The following is a 25238-nucleotide window of genomic DNA, read 5'->3' as shown; positions in this document are numbered from 1 at the left end:
TCTTTCTTCTTGTTCTCTTCTTCCTAAGGCCCCGAGTGGCAGATGTTCTGGGCCTGTAGCCAGGTTTGTGGGTCATAGCATTTCACATGTATCTGAGTATGAGCATGTTGGGGGAAAGAAGGCACCCCTGCTTCCCTATCTCAAATCCAACCCACACTTGGCACTTCTGCTTGAAGATTAGTTGTCATTCTAATTCATCCCAACACAGCCCTTTAGATCTTGGCGGCATGAAAAAGTCAACACAGAGAGGCAGGCCTTTGACTCTTGGTGTCAGAAGGTGGGATCCCTGCTCCCACCCTACCCAGTAAGACAGGTTGGTTGCTGATGACATTGTGAGGTCATTGATTCCTGTGCTTCTGTCCACTCTCTTGCTTTCCCTATTTCTCAGTCTTGTCCCTTTACCCCAGAAGCCCTGAATCGGGGTCCCCTTGCAGCTGAGCAGTGAGTGCTTTTTCTTGAGAGACCAGGTCTGTCTGAACTCCTCCCCAGTGGGCCTGCCCTGCTTCCCCACTTCTGGCAAGGATGTTCATTTTCAATTCTGCTTGGAAAAAAAATGGCATCACATGGGTTGTCATGCCCACGCAGGGAAGCAATGTGTCTTTTGCCAGATTCACTTAAAAAGACAAACTTTAGGTCTCCCTGGGAGAGCTGCCTGCCACCTGCTGTGATCCGCGTCTTCAGGACAGCTTTGGCTCATCTGAGCCTGGAGATGCTGGAGCCGTGTTTGTTCTGCTTGAAGTTATTGTAATTACTACAAAAGACACATTTACCATCCCCTCCTCAGCTCCAGGTGACTAATCCTCTTGCTGGTAATAGGGAAAACTCAGGAATATCCTGAGAGCCATTTAAATCATACCCATGGGAAGACAATCTTGAAATGCTCTGGAATTGCTTCGGAGTGGTATCAGGTGTGAGCTCCAGATGTGGGATGAGGTGGATCTCAGCAAGGGTGGGCTGGGCTTGGCTGCTGACACGGTGCCAAGCGGGCCTGCATGTGGGCCCCCTACGGAGGCATAAGGCCTATGATATTCCCTCCGAAGTGGGATTGCTATGAGATTCTTTTGCAAATTTCAGATTCTTTTGACCTCCACCCATGGGCAGGCACCCCATCTTACAATCTGTCAAGCTCCAATCTAGGCACCCAGCATAGCTACTTAACACCACAAAACTCACCTCAAGTTGAAATATTGGAATGATAGAATGGTTGCTATTTTAAGAATGTGCAGTCCTTTGGGAAACCCCCAAATATCCCAAATACAAAGTAGATCACCACACCACCTGCATCCACCCAGTAATGCTATGAGTGTACCTGACATATTATCATAGCTCCCCCTGCAAACACATATATATGTATGTATATGTTTGTATGTATATAGGTAGATACACACACACACACACACACACACACACACACACACACACACGCACACATTGTTTTCCCATCAGCCACTGTTTGTTTTGTTGGACATTGTTTGAAGTAATTTAGAAGTATCATGCCATTGAACCTCACAACAAAACTCTGTGAGCTCATTTATATTTTAAAGATGACATTGAGTTGCCCAAGGAGGTCACACAAAAAATAAGTAGCTGAACCTGAATTCAAATTCACATCTACCAACTCCAAACGTAGAGCTCTTGATCTCTGCACTATAATGTCGCTTTGCCAGAATGTGCAAATACAGACTCATCTGTTGAGCTGGACAGGGTTTCTAGTGGGATTTAGGTTTGCACACTGGTAATAAATGGCTGATTCTTGGACAAACTTTCACACTGCTTCTAATCTAGAAACCTGTTCTTACACTCACCCTAAAATCCCCTAAGGAGTCTGCCTCTGACTCAGCCCCGAGCAATGTAGCTATTCTTTGTCCTTGAGTCTCCCTGTTGACAGCATTCTCATAGCTTCACATTGTAGCCCTTCTTTTCCTTCACCTAAAGGCCATCATCCTGTTGGAACATGCAGCCTGGCAGAAACCAGCCACACTGCTGGGGAAGGTGGTTAGACATACAAGACCAGGAGCTGGGCAGTGAGTGCTCTTTTTCTGGGGCCCACCATGCATAGCACTGCTTCCAGGCGATGACTCCTGGCCTTCTGGACATGGATGAGCATGCCAGGCGTCCTCTGCCATCTTATACCTGCTTTCCTGCACCATAGCCTTCTTTTATTTTTATTTTATTATTATTATTTTTTGAGACGGAGTCTCGCTCCGTTGCCAGGCTGGAGTGCAGTGGTGCGATCTTGGCTCACCGCAACCTCTGCCTCCTGGGTTCAAGTGATTCTCCTGCTTCAGCCTCCTGAGTAGCTGGGGTTACAGGCACCCGCCACCACGCCCGGCTAATTTTTGTATTTTTAGTAGAGATGGGGTTTCACCACATTGGCCAGGATGGTCTCAATCTCTTGACCTCGTGATCCGCCCTCCTTGACCTCCAGAAGTGCTGGGATTACAGCCATGAGCCACTGCCCCTGGCCCGTAGCCTTCCTAGAATAGTTTCGGCACACAACCCCTTATTGATCTTTCCACTGAGTTCCTTTTATATGCTGTCATCACTTTTCTGAATCTTGTTTCTGTCTTTTCCCACATTACCACTTGTTCAAATTTTATTCATCCTTCAAGGCCCTTGAAAACAAGCACCTCATCCGTGGCAGCTTTCTCCAATTCCTTCAGCTGCAGGTAGTGTCTTTACTGTGAACTCTCCTCTGCTCTGTCATTATTTGGGGGTGCTTACCACTTTCTACATTGTGTTATAATTACATATGTACATGCCCTGTGTCTCCTAACACACTAATTTCTTGATGATGGCAGGTGATGAAAAATTCATCTTTCTGCTTCTGAAGGAGTCTAACATAGCGCTTCCATTCAACATGCATCCATTGAGTGGACAAATATGGCTATTATGCTGGGCACTTGTGGAGATGTGAAGGCAGAGCTGACACAGTGCAACTTGCTCATAGTAGGTGCTCAATAAATATTTTAAAATGTTAAAATAGGCCGGGTGCAGTGACTCATGCCTGTAATTCCAGCACTTTGGGAAGCCAAGGTGGGCGGATCACTTGAGGCCAGAAGTTCAAGACCAGCCTGGTCAACATGGTGAAACCCTGTCTTTACTAAAAATACAAAAAAAAAAAAATTAGCCAGGCTTGGTGGCAGGCGCCTGTAATCTCAGCCATTTGGGAGGCTGAAGCAGGAGGAGAAATGCTTGAACCCAAGAGGAGGACGTTGTAGTGAGCTGAGATAGCACCACTGCACTCCAGCCTGGCCAACAAGAGTGAAACTCCATCTCAAAAAAAGAGAAAATGATAGAATAAATGACTTGTCTGTGTAACTGCAGAGAGTACATAAAATATTTTGAAGATTTTAATAGAGTAAGAATAATGAAAGGGAAGCTTCATAAAGAAAGTAAATCTTGAATGCAGCGATAAAGGAGACTTGATTTTGGACCGTGAGGAGAGAGGCCAGGGGAGGTGACTTCTTTCACGGAAAGGAGGGCCAAGAATAAAATGTGAGAGAGAGAATGGGGCCTGAGTCAGAGAGTTGGTAGGAGTGCAGATGAGAGATGGCAGAATGAGGCTAGATTATGGCACTTTAATGCCAAATTGACTTTGACTTTATCCTGAAAGGCTGTTGACGGCAAGGCAAGGGTCTTGTTGTGAACCCTGCTGTTCACACTCACGCAGTCTGCCAGGTCCCTGAGAAGTTCTCTCGGAGTGGAAAGGGAGGAAAGTGGATATAGTGTCCTGCACCAACATGCCTATTTCCAGGTAACCATATGCCCAGTGGAGACGATGTGGAGCTCCCTTTGCTAATCCTCAGGGAAGCCACTGGAGATCACTGTGTGCTGAGAGGTGGGGTATGTTTCATTCCAGCCTGCAGGGGCTGGAATGAAATGGAAGGAAAACAAAACAAAAAAAAGCCCTGATAGAATGGGGAAGGTCATGGGCTCCTCCTTTCAGAGGCCTTGGGCCTTAGATTGCATTGAATTCAGAACTCTAATTCTAAGACTATAGCAAAATTCCTGTCTGTAGCTAACTTGCTCTGAGAATTGTGTATGCTTAAACTGAAATGCTCACTGGAGGGGAGGATGTGGGATAATAGGAAAATGTTCCAAAAAAGGAATCTCGGGGAAAGGCATTTACACACACACACACACACACACACACACACACACACACCTTATTTTGCTTTCTTCCCTTTTGGTTGGGCACTCAGAGAGAGATAAGGAAGGGAAAGAAAGAAGGATCTATGCTCCCTGGGCACCAGGCACCATCATCTTAGAGCTCACACATGCTCTTTCTGATACCCAATGTTACACTTTGCTGCCCCATCAGACATTCCTCCACGTCTCGGCTGGGAGTTGGATATGGTACATGTGGCTTGATCTACCTGCTGTCTCCTAGGGAAGACCCTGGTGGCTATTTCTTCCCTAATTCTTGCACCACTTACATCCCAGTTCAGAGCCATCGGCTGGCGCTGGTCAATTGACAACATGTGTCACTCCAAACTTCTCCTGCTTCAGTTTTCTCTCCACCCTATGAAATTTTCTCTTCTACATCATTATCTTCTATCATCTGACTTCTGACTGAATTTCTTCTCACATCTCCTAATTTCTCATATTTCCTCTGCTTGGATGTCATAAGGCATTTTACAAATTTTATTTGTATTTGACAAATAATAAATTGGATGTATTTATTTGGCACAAAGTGATGTTTTGATACATGTGTACATTGTGGAATGATTAAATCAAGCTAATTAACCTATCCATCACCTCATATACTCATCAATACTGTGTGGTGAGAATATTTAAAATCTAATCTTTAAGCAATTTTGAAATATACAATGCATGGCTATTAATTATAATCACCATACTGTGCCATGGATCACTAAAGCTTATTCCTCCCGTCTAAGGCATTGCTTCTGAATCCATGCATGGAGCCACTGATTAGTGTCAATGTTACCAGTGTGAAGGACTCAATAAACGTTAGGGGCTGACTAGATTCTTTACATATATTGCTCTATTTAATTTTTACAGCAACTCTAAGAGTTAGAAACTAGTAGTAGCCTAATTTTATAGATGAGAAAACTAAGGCACAGTGCAGTGGCCTGTCCAGGTCACACAGCTGTGGGTACTGGCTATGCGTAATGATGAACCAGACAGACCAACAGAAGAGCTGCCATCCTAACCCTCACTGACCATATCTGAGCTGTTTCTTTGTTTATCAATACTAATTCCAAGACTGTGGCAAAATCCCCATCTGTAGCTAACCTGCTCTGAGAATCGTATGTGATTAAACAGAAGTGCTCATCAGCTTGGGAGGACATGGCATCATAGAAAAATGTCCCAAAAAAGGAATTTGGGGGAAAGACATTTACACACACACACACACACACACACACACACACAGCAGTAACCTGTCCAGCTCACACAGCTGTGGGTAATGGCACCAGCTGATGACCCAGACAGACTGACTGCAGAGCCAACATCTTAACCCTCACTAACCATATCTGAGCTGTGTCTTTGTTTATCAATACTGCACAGTTGACCTTGTCATGGTGGCATTCTACTCAAATCAGTTTCAAAGACAACTGAAAAAACTTTATTGGTCCACTGGGAATCCTGTCCCTGTGAATACTGCAGTAACATACCAAACATCAGCTGATAATCGCCAATGGGGAAGAAAGAACAATTAAGAAGTTCACCATTTGCCATGCAGTTCCATCCATGGTGAAGAAAGTTAGCTTGTTAGCTTGAGAAACGTCGGCCATCATTACAGAGGTCAGCTGCTCTGAAACATATGCTCGCTTTGTTTGTGAAAAATTTACACACCGTGTCTTCTTTTCCTCCTGAGTATGGAAAGCCTTCCACAAAGAAGAACATCTTAAATAAATGACTAACCTTGACAACAGACATGTCAGGGATGCTGCTAGAACTTTATAACATGGTGTTCTGAGACATTCCTTCAACTGTGATCAAGCGGGGGACGTCTGAAGGAAGCATGCCATTTCTCTGCTCATTTGCTGGGCTTCTGGGAGCAGCTGAGTATCTCTGTGTCTTCTCTAAAAGCAACTCCAGCTGTGGCTGGTTTTAATGTCTTAAAAACTCTAAAGTTAACATGTATAATTGTTGAAATTTCAACTAGAAAGTAAAACCGAACAAAAAAAGAAGTATATGTGTATTTTTTTCCACACATAAAAGCAACAATGCTGAACAAATTGAGATGTGCTTTTTCAATGACAAAATACTGTCACTGTTTTCCTAAGTCAATAATGCACATTTCCATGATGACTGTCAATGGTAGCTTAGCATTCAGCCACATCAGTACATCGTAACTTGTGTGTGTGTGTGGTTTTTTTTTTTTTAACCAATCCTTATTATTATTCAGGTTGTTTCCATTTCAATGGTGTTATCAATAAGGCTCATAACAGGCAGACCTGAGTGTATGTCCTTAATTGTTTTCCCTAAGGAAGATTGCTAGAATCAGAATGTAGAGGGGTTCTAATTTCAAGGTGTCAGAAATGTGCTGAATTAGAATTCTGATTCTGAGTGACAGTACCGTGCCCATTTCCCCTGACCCTGAGCAGCACCAGGTGTTTTTTTCGTTTTGGGGGAGGTCACTGCCAACTAGAAACATATGCACAAGTATATTTTGTGTTTCATCAGTAACTAGTGAAATTTATCATTTTTTCATTTCCCCTATGTTTGATAGGGGAAATAGGTTTGATATACTTTTGAGTATGTTTGATAATTTCTTTTGTCTATTTTTCCCGTTAGGGTAATTATCCTTAATTTTTCTTAGAGACTCCTATATATAAAGGATATTGATTTCCCATCTGTCACACATCATAACATTTTCTCCCCAAATCATGTGTCTTATCATTTAATTTTTTGACTCATAAATCTCTTACATTCAAATGTAGTCAGCTTTATCAGTATTTTCCTCTATGGTTTATCTCTTTGGTAATTTATTAATTTATAATTCACAAAGCAATTTTTGAGCAGGGACTTTGGGCCTAGTGTAGGGATATGCTCAGAGAGATTATTCCCATTCCCAGGTGGGACACATATTGTTTTTCTTATTCGTGTATGGTTTCACTTTTGGCATCTTAGTATATGTGGAATTTGTTTTGTTTTACATCATGAGATAAGAGTTTATTATAAAATAATACATATTGGTTCTAATGCAGCCTTTCCTCAGTTTTATGTCAATTCATCTTACTCCTATACCAAATATTGAGCCATTGAGGAAGACAGCACAGTTTGTTGGCTGAGTGTCTAGACAGATTATAGCTGTTAAGAGAGGGTTGCCCAAAGATAGGCCTATAGAGTGAACTACGAACTTACATCCAGAAACTATTCCATAGTTTTAAGACTCTTTTCTTTTCTTTTCTTTTTTTCTTTTCTTCCTTCTTCCCTCCCTCCCTCCCTCTCTCTCTCTTTTTTCGTTTTTTTTGTGATGGAGTCTCACACTGTCACCCAGGCTGGAGTGCAATGGTGTGATCTTGGCTCACTGCAAACTCTGCCTCCTGGGTTCACGCGATTCTCCTGCCTCAGCCTCCTGAGTAGCTGGGACTACAGGCACCCACCATCACGCCTGGCTAATTTTTTGTATTTTTAGTAGAGACAGGATTTCACTATGTTGGCCAGATTGGTCTCGAACTCCTGACCTTGTGATCTGCCTGCCTCGACCTCTCAAAGTGCTGGGATTACAGGCGTGAGCTACTGTGCCCGGCCATTTAAGACTATTTTCATAGTAGAGTAGCAGCTATGGGAATCAAGATTTTGACTGGAAAACTATCTCAAAATAAGCAGCAGTTGACTATAAAAGGAGAATCAAGCTGGATCTGGTGACGTCTGTATCATGGAGGCTTCTGTTACCGGAGTCTGTTGCCCAAAAGCATCTCCTTGGGTCTTGGACACCATCTGGGGTGTTTCTGAATGCCTGTGCTGCTGTCCCCTGGGTTGCCAAAATGTGCACATAAATATCAGCCAGTTCTTTGTTATTAAGTGAATATTTCCACCCAGCGTCTGTGTCTCAGTGCTTTCTCTGTGGACCATAATTCATTACACATACAATTCCATGCTGCCTATTCTATCTTTTTTGGCACCACTGTTTTAATCATTACAATTGGTATATTACCTTTCAATACATAACTATCTAGCAGTGCAACTGTCCATCTGTATTTTTATACATGAGTGCATATACGTTTTAGTCTCATGCATTTATTCCTCCAGATGTTTTTTACTATTATTTTGTCAAAAAGCAAAATCAAATTTCTGTTTGGAAGTACATTTGCTGATGAATTTGGGGACAATTAAAATTTTCCCATTTCAGGGACACACAGTATATATCCCTCATTTAATTTAATCTTTTATTATGCACCTTAGAAAATATTAGCTGTCTTCTTTATATTGATCCTGCACATTTTTAATATTAAATTTTATTTGTAATTAATTCATATTTTTTTCTTTTACAATGGATATGAGTGCTTAGTTTGGTAAATACTATTGAGTAGCCAAAAACAAATGAAGGAGGTTATAAAGTACCCCAAACTCCCAAAATTTGGAAGGAACTCTCTAGGATTTTATAACATTTAAAGTTTATTGTAAAGTTCTTTGCCTTAAAAACACAACTAATATACTGATGGGTACATAATTACCAGTATACCTTGTGGAAAGAGACCAGTTGATAGATAATGGAAATTGGATCAGACAGGGTGGTCTGATTCTGGGATATTAGGGAGATTTGTGTAAGTGAATAAAAACTAGGGACTACCTACCAAAACAATAACTTCAGATTTTAGAAGGTGTTCTATATCAAGAGTTGACAATTTTGTGTGTGTGTGTGTGTGTGTGTGTGTGTGTGTGTGTGTAAAGAGGCGGTGAGTAAATATTTTAGGATTTGTAGGCCATACAGTCTCTCTTGTAACTACTTAATTCTACCATTCTAGAATCGTAGACGATACATACATGAGTGAAGTGAAACTGTATTCCAATAAAACTTTATTTACAAAAACAGCAGGCCAGATTTGACCCACTCTCATAGTGCCAACCCTTAAACTATGTCATTCTTTGTGGCAGTAATTACCCAGACAAACCAGTTTTTTCATGAGGTTATTTCTAATTTAATAATCTAATAAATAATACTAACTGAATAGAAAAAAAATGATTATCCTTCTCATCCTTATATGGCTGGAAAGGCATACACATCATCCAGCAGTCGACTCAGTAAGAAGGCAACATTTTAACCAACTCTTATGGTAATACTAGACAGCGGTTTCTATATTTCAATCCAAACAAAGCATCTATGTGGAACGATTATAGCTTCACCTTTAACTGATTCCTGTCCATGAACCAAAGATCAAGGAAACTCCCATCATATTTATGTGTGATCTGCTACATTATTTAATGATTCTCCTCACAGGGCAGGAATACATGTTACAGAGGGCTTTATGGAATAGCCGAGACTCATCCATCATTCTTCATAGGAATGGTGAGGAACACTCCCCTGGGGAACCCAAACCTATGGTTAATCAAGGCAGAAGCTGGCCTATTCTTTGGGTAAAATGTCCAGGAAAGAAACAGGTCTGTATTCTTGGGTGGTAAAGGGTTGCCCTTTTGGAAGATGGGATTCACTTTCCACTTGGTCCAGGTAGGCAGGATCTCACCTGGAGTGCTTATGAAAGTCAAGAAGCTATCAAGGCCATGGATAGCCTAAATACCCTGATTTGATCATTATACAATATATGCATGCATCAAGATATCACATGTACCCCAGAAATACGTACAAATATTGTATATGTATGAATACAAAATAATTCAAAACAAAAAGCTAGTGAGGATCAGAGCCACCATGCAGATGGTTCTTAAGCAACCCTAGAAGCAAAATGCTTCAGCAAAATGCTTAAATGCTCCATTCTGGGTTGTTTTGAAAACTCAGCTGTGTAACGCAGAACTATCATTGAGTTCTGAGTAGAAAAGACCCTGAGATGAACCACTGGGGCAGTTACCAGGAGTTAGAGAGAAAAGTCATACCTCCTGGTATTGTTCAGAGTGTGGGCATGTGGCTGCCTGTGCTCTACAAAGCTGTGCAGGGTAAAATGATTTTGTCTCTGCTACATAGAGTACAAGTGCGATGCTCTGGTGACCACCTGTACACATGTGGAACAGGTAGAAAATAGTAGTGTGTCTGTGGGGACAGTCTGCTGTCGAACTAGGCAAGGACTCTTGCCAGGCTTCTTAGTTTTTATAAGCAAATGAGACCTTCTTTCAGAGTCACTGTCTACTACAAAACAGAGGATCTGTACTACCCAGGAGTGCAGTCTCCAGCTCCCTCCCATACAGTGTTTACCATCAGTTTAGCTGAAAGAAATGATATCCAGAGAGAACTTTAGAAAAGGAATATAGGCCATTTACTCATCCTGATACTTGAAACCATATTTGGGCCACACCAAATCAGCAGAGAGCAGGGGATCCCCTTGGTAGGGTCATGCCACTACCATGTGTGCTTTTACTGACCTTCACTTTGGAGCGATACCCTTAGTTTATTGGAAACAGGTGTTTTTTTTTTGTTTGTTTGTTTGTTTTCTTTTTAAGATAGGGTCTCGCTCTGTTGCCCAGAGTGGAGTGCAGTGGCATGATCTTGGCTTACTGAAGCCTCAACCTCCTGGCCTCAAGCCATACTCTCACCTTGGCCTCCCAAGTAACTGGGACTACAGGTGTGCACCACCATGCCCAGCCAATATTTTTTAATTAATTTTTTGTAGAGATGGGTTTTTGCCATGTTGCCCAGGCTAGCCTCAAACCCTTGAGGCCTCCTCGACCTCCCAAAGTGCTGAGATTACAGGTGTGAGTCACCGGACCCAGCCAGAAAGACTGGTATATAAAACAACCATTAAAACTTATCATTTGTGATAATCTTGTTTATTATAACACAATTTTTTTTTTTTTTTTTTTTTTTTTGAGATGGAGTCTTGCTCTGTTGCCAGGCTGGAGGGCAGTGGCGCGATCTCGGCTCACTGAAACCTCCACCTCCTGGGTTCAAGCGATTCTCCTGCCTCAGCCTCTGGAGTAGCTGGTACTACAGGTGTGTGCCACCACGCCCAGCTAATTTTTGTATTTTTAGTAGAGACAGGGTTTCACCATGTAGGCCAGATGGTCTCAATCTCTTGACCTCGTCATCTGCCCACCTTGGCCTCCCAACGTGCTGGGATTACAGGTGTGAGCCACTGTGCCTGGCCTCACAATATCCTCTTTAAGAGACTACTGGGAGAATGCCTCATCTTCATACCAATACATGTACATCTCCCCTACGACTGGCAATGTTCTTCTTGTGGGCATGATGAATCGTATAACTGAGAAGATTCCATTTCTCTGGCTGGCTGTTGGAATGGCCAGATCAAATATGCAGGTGAGTAGATGCCTGCGCCACATAATTCAGCTTAATTCTATCCCCTCCAGATGTTTCACTTACTCCACCTTTTAAATCCTCTTTTGCCTTTGAAAGGCTCTTTGAATTCCTTTCTGAAACAAGATAAAAGATATATAAACAAAAACAAAAATCAGACTTGTAACCACAAAACTCTGCTGGCCTTTCATTTGTTAGACATGAAAGGATCATCTACCCCCACCATCTGGGTTTCAAATGTGTGGGAGTTACTTTTCTAAAAAATACAGTGAGATTATCTCTAACTGCTTGATGTTTAAAATAGGACAGTTTTATTTATTTTCAAGTGTCAGATTATAGAAGTGACTGACGCTGCAAAACATTCAGAAATTATAGAAGAACAGACTGGGCACGGTGGCTCATACCTGTAATCCTAGCACTTTGGGAGGCCGAGGCAGGTGGATCACCTGAGGTCAGGAGTTTGAGACCAGCCTGGCCAACATGGCGAAACCCCGTCTTGACTAAAAATACAAAAAAATTAGCCAAGCATGATGGCGGGCGCCTGTAATCCAGCTACCTGGGAGGCTGAGGCAGGAAAATTGCTTGAACCTGGGAGGCAGAGGTTGCAGTAAGCTGAGATCACACCACTTCACTCCAGCCTGGGCAAAAGAGCGAAACTCCATCTCAAAAAAAAAAAAAAAAGAGAAAGGAAATAAATAAAATGAAAATTATCTGTAAGCCCACTGCCTGGATAAATATCTTGGTTTTTAAAAACATGCTGCTAATTTTTTATGAGTTCAGTGTAGCTCTTCTGGGACACTTTATTTCATAATTATGGACCATATTAACCTATAGAAGAAAAATAAAAGCAACTTGTCTTTCTAGAATACCTGTTTTCTGCCGCCCTTTGAAACAAGTTGCTGTCTTATGATTTTTGGTGTTATCTTTTCATAACTGAAGAGGTGGGGTGCAGTCCCTTTCTCAGTAGTTTTGGGGTCCTATTACCGGATGGCAGAAGTGTGGCCTTGTCCTCTAATTCAAGCTGAAAGGTATGTGTCTTATTTTATTTATTTTCTTTCCTTTTCTTCTTTTCTTTCCTTTTTCTTTTTCTTTTAATTTTTTTTTGTTTTGTTTTTCAGATGGAGTTTCACTCTTGTTGCCTAGGCTGGAGTGCAATGGCGTGATCTTGGCTCACTGCAACGTCTGCCTCCCGGGTTCAAGCGATTCTCCTGCCTCAGCCTCCTGAGTAACCGGGATTACAGGCATGCGCCACCATGCCCGGCTAATTTTTGTATTTTTAGTAGAGATGGAGTTTCTCCATGTTGTTCAGGCTGGTCTCGAACTCCTGACCTCAGGCGCTCTGCCCGCCTCCGCCTCCCAAAGTGCTGGGATTACAGGCATGAGCCACCGTGCCTAGCCGTATTATTTTTAAAGAGTTCAAGATTGTAGCTCTTTACTCCCCAGTAAATAGCTGTATGAAGAATCAAGGAGATAAACATGGATACATTTTAAATATATATCAAAGCATGCCATTTTCACAGCCAGGCGCCCACGCAGGCAGAGCCCTACACTATCCTCCTTAGTCAGAATCAGCCCAACTCTTCGGTGGCCAAAACCCCCTGACATCCCAAGCTACTACTTTGACTTCTGGCTCCAGCTTTGTGCAAATGCTCTTTTCTCCTCTCTCAGGCATATCTATCTCCCTGGCTCACAAGAGAGACATCTGCCTGCCTCTGCAGTGATATTTCAGCATTTTCATTCAGCTACACTTTTTGGTGTTTTGTCAGATTCCTTTTGCAGACTCTAATCCTCCCACAGACAAGGAGAGGAATAAATTGCTAGAAATGACAACAGTGAAACTACAGCAGCAAATCCAGTCGGAGCCAACGGGGTGGTTTTCTGCCTTTTATTTCTTTCGAGCGGGAGATCGCTCCAACTTCTCTGCTCAGCCCTAGAATGTGCCTTTACACATAGTCCTTGCTTGTTAATCAAGAGGCTTAGTTGGTGGTTCCTAAAAACTTACCATGGGATTTTTTTAGAGGCTCAAAGAGAGCTCAGCATCAGTATCCTGGATGAAACAAGACTAACATCTGCTAAGAAACCAGGCATAAACGTTGGCAAAAGAAGAAAAATCTTCAAAAACGTCTGCTTAAGCAATTGTACAAGCTGTTTTGGAAAAGCGGCTCTGGAGATAGTGACTCTAGAGGAAGCCTCAAGGCACGTCTGGAAACTTGGGAAGGCAAAGAAACTTCTGGAAGCCTACGTGTAAAGTATTATTGCACGCAAGTCACTATAAAATATTTCTTGTTGAAAATGCTTCCGTGTGATAAGGAACAAATAATATGAAATATACTGTCTACTGAAATAGATCCTGATCATGGGTTTGGGTTTCTTAAAACAATGTTGGACAAACACAGTGGCTCACACGGATGCGAGAGGATCGCTTGAGGCCAGGACTTCAAGGCCAGCCTGGGCAACTTTGAGAAGCTTTAACTGATATTTACTTTACTTTCCAGTAAATAGCTACATGGAGAATAAAGGAGATAAACATAGGCACATTTTAAATAAATATCAAAGCACACCATTTTCACAGCAGACATCGCCAACACACACCCTTAAAACTATCCTAATTAGTCAGAAACAGCCTGTCTCTTTGGTGTCCAAATCCCCCTGATATCCCAAACTACAGCTTCTCTATACAAAATTTAGAAACCGAATACTCCGGCATTCTGATGCATGTCTGTAGTCCCAGCTACTCGGGAGGCTGAGGCTGAAGGATCACTGAAGCCCAGGAGGCTGAGGCTGTAGTGAGCCAAGGCCATGCAACTGCACTCCAGCCTGGGCGACAAAGCGACCCAGTCACGAAATAATAATAATAATAATTTTAAAAATAGAAAAACACTTAATGTAAAAACTGCATATATCTCTAAGTAGAATTTTCCCCATTCACTACTCCTGTTTCTTCAAAGAGAGAAAAGATAAGCTGAGAGATAAGAGATATAGTCTAGTTTATGTTGTTTTTAAGAGACAGGGTCTTGCTCTGTCACCCAAGCTGGAATGCAGTGGCGTGATCCTAGCTCACTGCAGCTTTGAGCTCCTGGGTTCAAGAAATCCTCTCATCTCAGCCTCCTGGGTAGCTGGGACTACAGGTGCGTGCCATTCTGCCTGGCTAATTTTTGCTTTTTGTAGAGATAGGGTCTCACTATGTTGCCCAGGCTGGTCTCGAACTCCTGGTCTCAAGCAATCCTCCCAACTTGGCTTCCCAAAGTGCTGAGATTACAGGAGTGAACCACTGCGCCTGCCTTCAGTTTCTTCATCACTTCCATTTGATAGGTGGCCATCACAAGGAAGAGTTTCTAAAATGTTATATAGTCAGCAACCCTGAGATGAGCTGAAAGTATTTTTGAAGTCAGGTTGACCTGAAGCCTCAAGTCTTAAGAGGATATTTACCAAACTTAGAATAAGGATAAATTGATATTGAGAATTTATGAAAAAGATACCAAATACATACTAAATTTTACTACAATCTTGCTTTAAGTGCAATATATATATTTAATTATTGTCTTCAAAACGTGCTTTAAAGAACAGTATAATCCACTGGTTAATAGTGTTTGAGATCAGTTATCTTAATAAAGAAATTTTGTTAGCAAATAAAATGAGGGAACATTCTGAGTTATAAATTTCTAGAACATGACCAGAAAAGTCTATCTGAATTTGAACCCAAGCTTTAAATCCAAAGCACCATGTTCCATGATGACAATGTTCCCCATTCTGTCAAGCAAGTATTTAGTGAGTGTCCATTGTCCCAGGTGAAAACTCTCTCAGGGGTTTCTACAAATACAGTGGGGAACCAAACAGACAGAATTCTTGTACTCATGGCATTAAGAATGTATTGGAAGAGATAGGCAATAATAAGTTAAACACACAGAAAGAACTGCTTATAGTGATAAGGCTAAAAAGACGAGAATTAGACATAAGGAAGAGATAAAAATAGGAGGTGGTGCCTATTAGGGTAATCGAGGTAGGTTTCTTTGAGGAAGTGATATTTATGCAGAGGTCTGAAGGATGAGAAGGGGCCAGCCATGCAAATGGATATGGGGTTAGAGGAGCAAGAGAGGGAAATGTGTGCATGGGATGTGTCTGTGCTTATGTGCATACTATATGTGCAAAGGCCCTGATGCAGGAAAGAGATGAGCTAAGCTAAGCATAAGCATAGTTGCAACACTGAAATGATCGGTGTGGCCAAACCATCACAACTGAGAGCAAGAAGGAGAGAGGCTTGAGATAGCATTGAAGAAGAGGAATCATTCAAGACCCTGGACCAGTAAGGAGGCTCCTCTAACAGTCAGGAAAGTTGGTGACTTAGACTAAATAGAGAATGGGTGTGCAGAAAAGTGGATGGATCTAAGACATATTTTCAAGGTAGGACTGTTAGGATTTATTAATGCATTATATATGGGGTGTAAGAAAATTAGGGTTGCTATTGAGATTCGAACAATTCATCCTTTGCTGAGATGGGCAAAAATTTGTTGGGTGCACAGCTGGTGGTGGTGAGAGGGGTGGGGAATGTAAAGTCAGAAGTTCCATTTTGGACACATTAAACGTGAGATGCTTATGGAACATCTAAGTGTTTATATCAAGTAGGCAGTAGAATTTACGAGTCTGGAGTTCTGAGAAAAAGTCGAGGCTTGAGATGTAATTTTGAGAATCGTCCACGTGGAGATTGTATTTAAAACTATGAGACTAGATGAATTACCCTAGATAAAAGAACAGTGTGTACACAGAGAGGAGAGAGAAGAGGTCTAGGAGAGAACAAAGGAACCCCTTCAACCTAAAACCTAAAGCTTGGGTTCAGTGACAGAGGAGAGCAGTTAGGAGTTAAAAATGAGAAAGCACGATGTCATGGAAACCAAGAGGGCACAGCACCTCAAGAGGACAGTTGAATGCTTCAGCTAAGTTAAATGAAGGAAAGAAAGAAGGTATTTACTGGATTTGTATACATGGTCAAGGTGACCTCGGTTGGAGAAGGCTTGTTGGCGTGGGGGAAGCAGAAACCAGACTGGTTATGGGCTGAGAAACATATGGGAGTTTGGTGGGGGCCAGGTATTTACAGCTGTTATTATTGTTTTTCATCGTGAAAAAATATATATAACATAAAGTTTACCACATTAACCATTTTTTATGTACAGTTTAGTGGCGTTAAGTACGTTCATTGCTGTCCTTGCCATGATCACCCTCCATCTCCAGAACTTTTTCACCTTCCCCAGCTGAAACTCTGTCCGCGATAAACAACTCTTCATTCCTCCCTCCTCACTGCAGCACCTGGTAACCTCTGTTTTATTTTCTGTCTCCACGAACGTGCTTACTCTAGATACATCACATAAGTAAAATCGTTCAATGTTTGTCCTTTTGTGACTGGCTTATTTCACTCAGCATAATGTCCTCAAGGCCTGTCCATGTTGGATCATGGGTCATTGTCCTTCCTTTTTCAGGCTGAAAAAGGAATTGTATAGATGGACACACTTTATTTATCCATTTGTCTGCTGATGGACGCTTGGGCCGCTCCTGCCTCCTGGCTATTGTGAATAGTGTTTGTGTAGTCAAGGGAAAGGGTTTGCTTTTGTTACTGTTCTCCAAGCTAAGAGAAACCAGAGCACCTTTGGCGATGATTCCGTGGAGGAGAAGAGGCAAAGTTTGAGCAGAAAGAGGGACTGGTGAAGGAGGGAGAGGGAAAGAAGACAAGCTTTCCAATAACACATGAGGAATTGGGAGTTGGGGAAACACACTTCCTCCGTAGAGGAGAAGGGAGAGGCTCTGGCTCCAGACAGAGGTACTTCAATGGCTTTGACCATGGGTGGATAGGGAAGTTTCCTTCAGACAGCTTCAACTTCCTCAGTGAAGCATGAGACAAGTTCATCAGCAGGGGGTTGAAAGGAGAAGGGAGAGTAGGGGGATTAGAGGAAAGAGAAGGTACAAAGTAATCCTCTTAAGGGAATGTTTCTCTGTCCTGGCTGCACATTAGAATCACCTGAATGCAGAAATTTCAAAATATTCCAATCGGTACCTCCTTTCTCCTGCATTCCTATAGTGATTTAATTGGTCTTCGGTGGGTTCTGGGCATCCGTAGTTTTTTTAAAAACTCTCTAGGTGATTCCACTGGCCACATGGGTTGAGGATGACTGTCTTACCGCGGAAAAACAAACATGTTAGAGAAAAATAATAAGATACCTGGAAGTGTCAGACCCCAATCTGAGATTTGTAATCATAAATTTCAAGTGAAATAAGTCAGTACAGATCACAGGGTGTGGACATTTGTGTGTGTGTGTGTTTCCTGGCCCAACATGTGAAAATCCAGCAAATCTCTGTCCCCAGCCTTTTAAGCAAAACAAAGCAAAAAAAACAAAAAAACAAAAAACTATCATTTGAGAGCCCATCTGTTTATCACTGACTTCTATCAATTACAGTAAAAGCTATAGTACTCAGCATAGTTCTAAGCATTTTTTTTTTTTTGAGACGGAGTCTCGCTCTGTCCCCCAGGCTGGAGTGCAGTGGTGCCATCTCTGCTCACTGCAGGCTCCGCCGCCTCCTAGGTTAACGCCATTCTCCTGCCTCAGCCTCCCTAGAAGCTGGAATTCCTTCAGTCCTTATCGTAGTCAACATGTTAATTTTACAAAGAAGAAAACGAGGCACAAAAATAAAATCAGGCAGCTGCCAACACTTATAGTTAATGCAAAATGGCAGTGGGACCTGAGACCAGGAAATCTAGACCTGTGCTCTTGACCACGGCACCATGCCACCTCTGCATGTGTGGCCTAAAACATGTGTCTCCAGCCCTGCCCTTCCTAAGACACAAAGAACCACAGTACTATTGGTGGTGGAGGAGAGTTGATGGGGTTGGAAGAAATACTTTGATAAACCCTCTGGCAAGCAGAAAACCCTACAGGGGTTCATGGAAACCAAGAGGGCACAGCATCTCAGGAGGACAGCTCTATTGTACAAGTGAGTGGCCATTGATGGAGGTTGGGCCCAATTAATGTTGAGGGTGGGGTGATGAGCAGTGAGCTGTGCAGGTGTGACAGGAAAATAAAAACCTGGGGCCACGTGTAGTGGCTCAAGCCTATAAATCCCAATACTTTGGGAGGCTGAGGTGGGAGGACTGCTTGAGCCCAGGAGTTCAAGACCAGCCTGGGCAACACAGCAAGACCCCCATCTCTACCAATAAAAAAATAAATTAACTGGGCGTGGTGGCACATGCCTGTGGTCCAGCTACTTAGGAGGCTGAGGCAGGAGGATCACTTGAGCCTGAGAGGTTGAGGCTGCACTGAGCTGTGCCTGTATCACTGCACTCCAGCCTGGGCAACAGAGCAAGACCCTGACTCCATAACAAAGACTTCGGGCCATAATTTCATTATGCTAAAAGAAAAAACAATTAATCTGAAGTTGACTCAGACAAGAAGCTGCCTTTGCTTTTGTTCCTAAGCACATAGCTACAGATAAGAGGTTAAATATCTCCACAGGTAGCTCACCTTATCTTACGTAAACTGCCAATGTACGGAGTGCAAGATGAATACATAATTCACTATTCCCCTACTTACTCCTTTTCTCTTGCAACATGAGGATTCAGTAATGTGACCATACTCTACCTCTTTCCCCGCCAGCCTGCTTTTCTCCTTTCAGGAATGAGACCCTCAAATCATCTTTAGAGAAAGGCATAGACCTGTCTCCCTGGTGTGCATCCGTAACCTTGGCAAACGAAACTTCTAAATTGATTGAGACCTGTCAGTTTAGAAGTTTAAAGTTTTGACAGTCTCTAGATACTTACACCATAATGATCTATATGCTCATTAAACCCAGAATTATCTCCCTAATCCACCAAAACAGTTTCTCTTTATGATTTCTAGACTTCTACCAGGGGTACCAGATTACTCAGTCTCAAAGACTTGAGTTCTCAGCATGATATTTGAGCACAATACTTATACCAGAAGGTGCTGAATTTGGGTTGGCCTTGGCTGTAGCAAGTGGTGTAGCTTTGGGGATATTTTAATCCACGTGTGTGAAGGTTTGGAATGAGTATTATACCAAGACTCTTTCAGAAGTCACTGCAGAGATTATCTGTGGCCGGGAACCGTCCTAGTTGTCCCCTTTCCTAAACCATTTATCTATCTGAGAAGGTACCAGTGACTACCATTTTGATGGATTTACTGGTAGTGTGCTGTAGCTGCCTGCTACTGGCTCCACTGAGCAGATTTTCAAACATTCAGGAATTTCTTGAGCTGGTGTTAACCATAGGTAGTTTGAAGTCTGGCACAGTGGGAATATTTACACCATGGAGATTGGCACAGGTTATGAATTGGGGTCCTCCCACCCGAGATTACCCTCTCCTTCAGCTTGTCTTCCAGCACATCAGTGATTTAGTGTCTTGTCATAAGTTGCCGTTATATTCATTTGGAATCTAGTCTTTATTCTGCCCCTGTGAGTGAGCTCACCAAGGTTGAAGGAAGTTAGGTGTGTTGTTAAGGGCCCCTACTCTGGTAAGCAGCAGGACTAGAATTGGACCTAGTGTTTTCGATGGAAGATCTGATGACTGTGGAATTAGACTGTGCAAGGAGTTGCCTTGGCATCTGCCACTAACGCTTAGGCAGAGTGGATACCTCCTGAGCTTCCTGTCACCGATCCTTACGTAGCACTAGAGGTTTTTCTTCTGAGGCAATGGAATGCTTGAGGAAATGCTCTGGTGTTCAGCTTATAAAAAAGATTCCTAATTATCAGCTTGCGACCCTGGAGGGAATGATGGAGATTTATGGGCATTTTCATGCTAATGCTGGGATGATGTCATAACATTAAAAAATCTGCCACAAATCTTTATGTGGAGAGAATCCCTGGCACTCCCCTGAGCTCTCAGTTGGAATTTTGTTTTGGATGGAGAGAGAGATGCTCGTAAAGATTAAGCAGAGAATTGTGGGTGAGGGAAGCTTCAAAGCTCACAGCCAGAGCGGAAGTCTGCATTGTGACAACTTGAAGGGAAAGTGGTCTCTTCTGCTCCTTAGGAGCTCCTCACACAGGGAAACATAGGTGCTTGTGCTCTGCCCAGGTCTCCTTGGTTGAGATGGTGCATCTACCCTTGTGCTCTTGGGAAGAGTTCACTGGTCAGAATCTGAGCCACCTTGCTAGGGCAGTGTTGTGGGGAGGGAGGCAGGCTTTGGCCAGCGTTTGACCCACATGGAGGCACAAAGGTTACCTTTTGCCTCAAGGTCTGATCAACATTGCTACACACTCTGTGCCCCAGAGTAGGATCATGCAAGAGCCAGTCACCAGCTGAGACCACACCCTGCTTAGCTTTCTACCCCTGCCCCACCTTTCTTTCTTTTCTCCGTTTCCTGAGAAAACCCCCTCAATAACACAGTTACCCAAGAATCTTGTTTCAGGCTTAGCTTCTAAGAAACACAAACTGAGACAGGAAATTCTCTATTCAGGGAATCCAAGAAGTAAAGTCTTAGTGGTTATTTGGAGCATTTTCTCTTTCTTTCTTTTTTTTCTTTTCTTTTCTTTTCTCTCTCTCTTTTCTTTTCCCTTCCTTTTCCTTCCTTCCTTTCTTTTCTCTCCTTCCTTCCTTCCTTTTTCTCCCCTTCCTTCCTTCTTTTCTTTCTTTCCTCCCTCCCTCCTTCTTTCTCTCTCTTCTCTTCTTTTTTTGAGACAGAGTCTTGCTCTGTCCCCCAGGCTGAAGTGCAATTGTGTAATCCTAGCTATTTGGAGCATTTTCTAAGCATTTTCTGGTAATGTCACCCTCCTTCCCAATGACACACTGATAGAAGGATTTAGGGGAATCCTGGGTCTTCCTGAAGAGACCACATGCTCCCTGACAGTGGCATCATCACCTACTGTGATCTCTAAAGGAAGTCCACAGGGCTTCATGAGGTGCCTTTGCAGCACCTTGTACCCCTGGGAAGACCACTCTTCCTGGCCTCCATGCCACCCCCTCCAAGGCACAGTCAGAGACAAGGATATGGGTGTGTGTTGTTTATTTGGGGCATGACCCTTGGAATGGAGATAAAAGAGGAAAAGAAGCCACTACAAGGATGTTTAGTTGAGGCTGCTTCTATACAATAGGACATGTGCCCTGTGCAAGAACCTCCTGAGAAATGGACAGGTGACTCCTGGCACTGGTCACCTGAAGAAAAGGAGCCTGGAGCACCTCTATGTTGGCTCCCATCCCGCAAGGGCCAAGAGTTCCTATGCGTGCATTAACTCTCTCACCTTTCTAGGCTTCAGCCACATAGGGCATTGCCCTTGAATACAATACACAAATACGTGCTTAACAGGGGTACGCTGCCCACATGAGGGAGGCTGAGGTCATATGGAACCGTCCACTGCAGCTGAGGCTGAAAGCAGAGATGGATGCAATGCAGGCCACAGAGAGGTCTGCTGGAGTTACCTTCCCCATCATTTCAAAGTGGCTAAAATGGCAGTTCTATGAAGAAGGATTAGAATTACTTCCTTAGAATTGCTTCCCCTGAAAACACATGATAACCAATACCATCACGTCTTACAAACATGTTATCTCGGGCACCAACAGAAGCCCAAGTCTTATGTCCAATACCAACACAATACCTGAAACACAGGAAGTCCTCAGCATACATGCACTGAACATGGGAAGACAAAACAAAACAAGATTTTAAACATTAAGTCAGCATGTTAGGCAAGGGTCAAATCACCATTAAAAGACAGGACTGGTAGGACAGTCAAGCTAGGTGGTGTTTTGCCTGGAACTGTGATCACAGCTAAGGCACAATAGGGCCGTCCACAAAGAGGAGAGGGTGCCAGTCGGCCACAAAGCAGAGTCAGAACTGCCTGGCACTGTCCAGGGAAGAACATGGGAAATGGAGCACCAGACTGTCAGAGCATGCTGCTAGTAAGGTTTCAAACTGATCACCTACTCCCCTCGTCCTGCATTTCCAACTCATGAAGCACCCTTTTGAGATGTTGGGCTGCTTCCATAGCTTGCCTGAGGGATAAATTGTACTGGAGAGTCCAATAATTGTCTGGTCTGCCTGACAGTTATAATTCTCATCTGAAATAAATAAGTTGGCTCTCTGGGTTTATACACTTGGTCTCCTGTGAGTTTATTCTCTGTGAGTCAGCCACTCAGGATCAGCTCTAAGGCACTAAAAGATTGAGTTTCTGGACATGCAAGACCAACGCTCAACTTGTGAAGGAAATTAGTTCACATAGATTGCACAGCTAGCTGGTGTCCTAGCTGGGATCTTGTCTACAAATGTCTATACTTATTTAGTGAAAAGGCAGGAGAAAAACAGGCTAGGAAGAGTCAATAACAAGTTCTCAAGCATATCATTCCGTGGAAGATGGGAAAGAATTTATGCAAGTCAGCTTCTAGAATCTGTTACCCAGAGATGTGGCATAGGTTGAAAATGAAGAGATTTAAGAAGCAATTGCTCATTTAAAAGTTACATCTTTCTCCATAGAAATTCATAGAAAAAATGTTCGAAGAGTTGACACTTAGTAGCTGATAAATATTTATTGAATGAATGAAATATATTTGGTCAATGAGCACATGAAAATAATTCAGCCTTGGTGATCAAAAAAATGCCTGTTAAAACAATGCGATACCACTTCCCCCTCTCAGACTGGAAAAGTATGTATGTACACATATATACACATATATATGTATGTATCTATGTGTGTATATATGTATGTATATATACTTTATATATATATAACACATATATACACACATATATGTGTGTATTAAGTAAACATATATAAATGTATATATGCTACTTTATATATGTAGATATTATAAATAAAGAAAATAGCACATGCTTCTTGGGAAAGGGAAGGAAAAATAGGCACTCATACAATCACTACAAAATTCCTGAAAATAATTTCAGTAATATGTATTCAAAATCTTAAAAATACATAGACCATTTCACCCACCCATTTCATTAAAAAGCAATAGATCCTAATTGAGTAAATTCACTGCAAAATTGTGGATAATACCAAAAAATTGAAAATAATCTGTGTCCAACAATAGTAGGTTAGTTGAATAAAATATAGAACTCCAAGCAACAGAAGACCCCTCAGCCTTTACAACTCATAATGTAGATCATTACTCATAATGTAGATCATTAACAAATTTATGCATGTTAAGTGAAAAAAGCAAGCTGGAAACAGTATATTAGACTATAACACTCTCTTAATTATGTTAGTTATTTGGATGTACATAGTCTAGAAGGATATATAATAAATGGTTATTTTTGATTGATAGGATTATTGACATTTTTACTTGCTTTTTTGGCTAATTTACATTTTCTAATTTGTCTACAACCTACTTGTTTTGTCGCAGTAATAAAAAGTTACTTATCATTAGAAAATTAAAGTTTTTTTCAATTTAAAAATAAATTCAGGCCAGGCGCAGTGGCTCAAGCCTGTAATCCCAGCACTTTGGGAGGCCGAGACGGGCGGATCACGAGGTCAGGAGATCGAGACCATCCTGGCTAACATGGTGAAACCCCGTCTCTACTAAAAAATACAAAAAACTAGCCGGGCGAGGTGGCGGGCGCCTGTAGTCCCAGCTACTCGGGAGGCTGAGGCAGGAGAATGGCCTAAACCCAGGAGGCGGAGCTTGCAGTGAGCTGAGATCCGGCCACTGCACTCCAGCCCAGGCGACAGAGCGAGACTCCGTCTCAAATAAAAAAATAAATAAATAAATAAATTCAATTTTAAAAAAAAAAAGTTGACTTGTTTTGACTCAAGAGGTGTAAAAATACAGTTACAAAGTGATACATGCAAGTTAACAAAGAACAGGATTCACTACAGAAAGTGGAAGAATGAGCTGTTTCTGGGTGTGTGAGTTGAACAGATGAATTAACAGTAACTGGGTGGTACACTTGTCTATAAGCATCCTGTCCAGGGAGCTAAGGCAAAAAAGAACCACAGGAGGTGGGACTGTTTTCATTTTCCTGAAAGGAAAGGCAAACAAATTCACCTGCACAGGCACATTCCTCCAGGCATAAAGATGCTTTATGTGTAGATAATGCTGTTTAAAAAGTTACATAGATCATCAAAACCTCATTCAAGGAAGCGATTTTTGAATGGAACTTCCTTTAAAATCCAAGGGTGCCAACATGAAATTGTACTTAAGAAATCTCTCGAATGTTCAAATTGCAAGAGAGGGACGTTGGGAATCAAATTCATTTACCAATGGAGAAACTAAGGGTCACGGTGGTGAGGTAATTTGCCCCGTGAGCTGGAAAAGTGGCACTAGAATCCGAGTCTCTTGAATCCTGGCCCAAGGCCCTTTGTACCACACGCCCAAGGTCTCTGTCCTCCATGCCTCTGGCTTGTGTACACATCCGGGGCTGGGCTGGCTGTTAGCAGCCATACATATGTCAGGTGTGTCTGACCCAGACTCCAGATTACTGCCTTCTCTAATGCAGGAACCTCATTTATCTCCTTCACCAGCTGCATAGTGCTTTGCACACAGAAGGAATGTGGTGGAGTGGGTTTACTGATTTGCAATCAATAAGGGAGTTATGCAGAAGATGAAAAAGTGCTATGATAATTTTGCTTTTTTACAACTTCATTTTATATAGCTTTGAAAATGTAGGTAACATTAAAGATTGATAATAACAAGCATGATAGTACTAACTGAACCAGGCATTTTTTGGGGGGAGGTGGGGGGGGGTATACTACATTTTCTCTATTCATCGGTTGATGAACATTTTGATTTTTTTCTACTTTTTTGGGGTGGAAGCTTAAAGTTATTTATTGATTTATTCAGTTTATATATTTTTTAAAATTTTACTTTAAGTTCTGGGATACATGTGCAGAATGTGCGGTTTTG

Source organism: Rhinopithecus bieti, unplaced genomic scaffold (genome assembly GCF_001698545.2).
Source record: "Rhinopithecus bieti isolate Rb0 unplaced genomic scaffold, ASM169854v2 scaffold_40077, whole genome shotgun sequence".
NCBI classification, from domain to species: domain Eukaryota; kingdom Metazoa; phylum Chordata; class Mammalia; order Primates; family Cercopithecidae; genus Rhinopithecus; species Rhinopithecus bieti.
Note: the sequence above shows the minus strand (reverse complement) of the source record.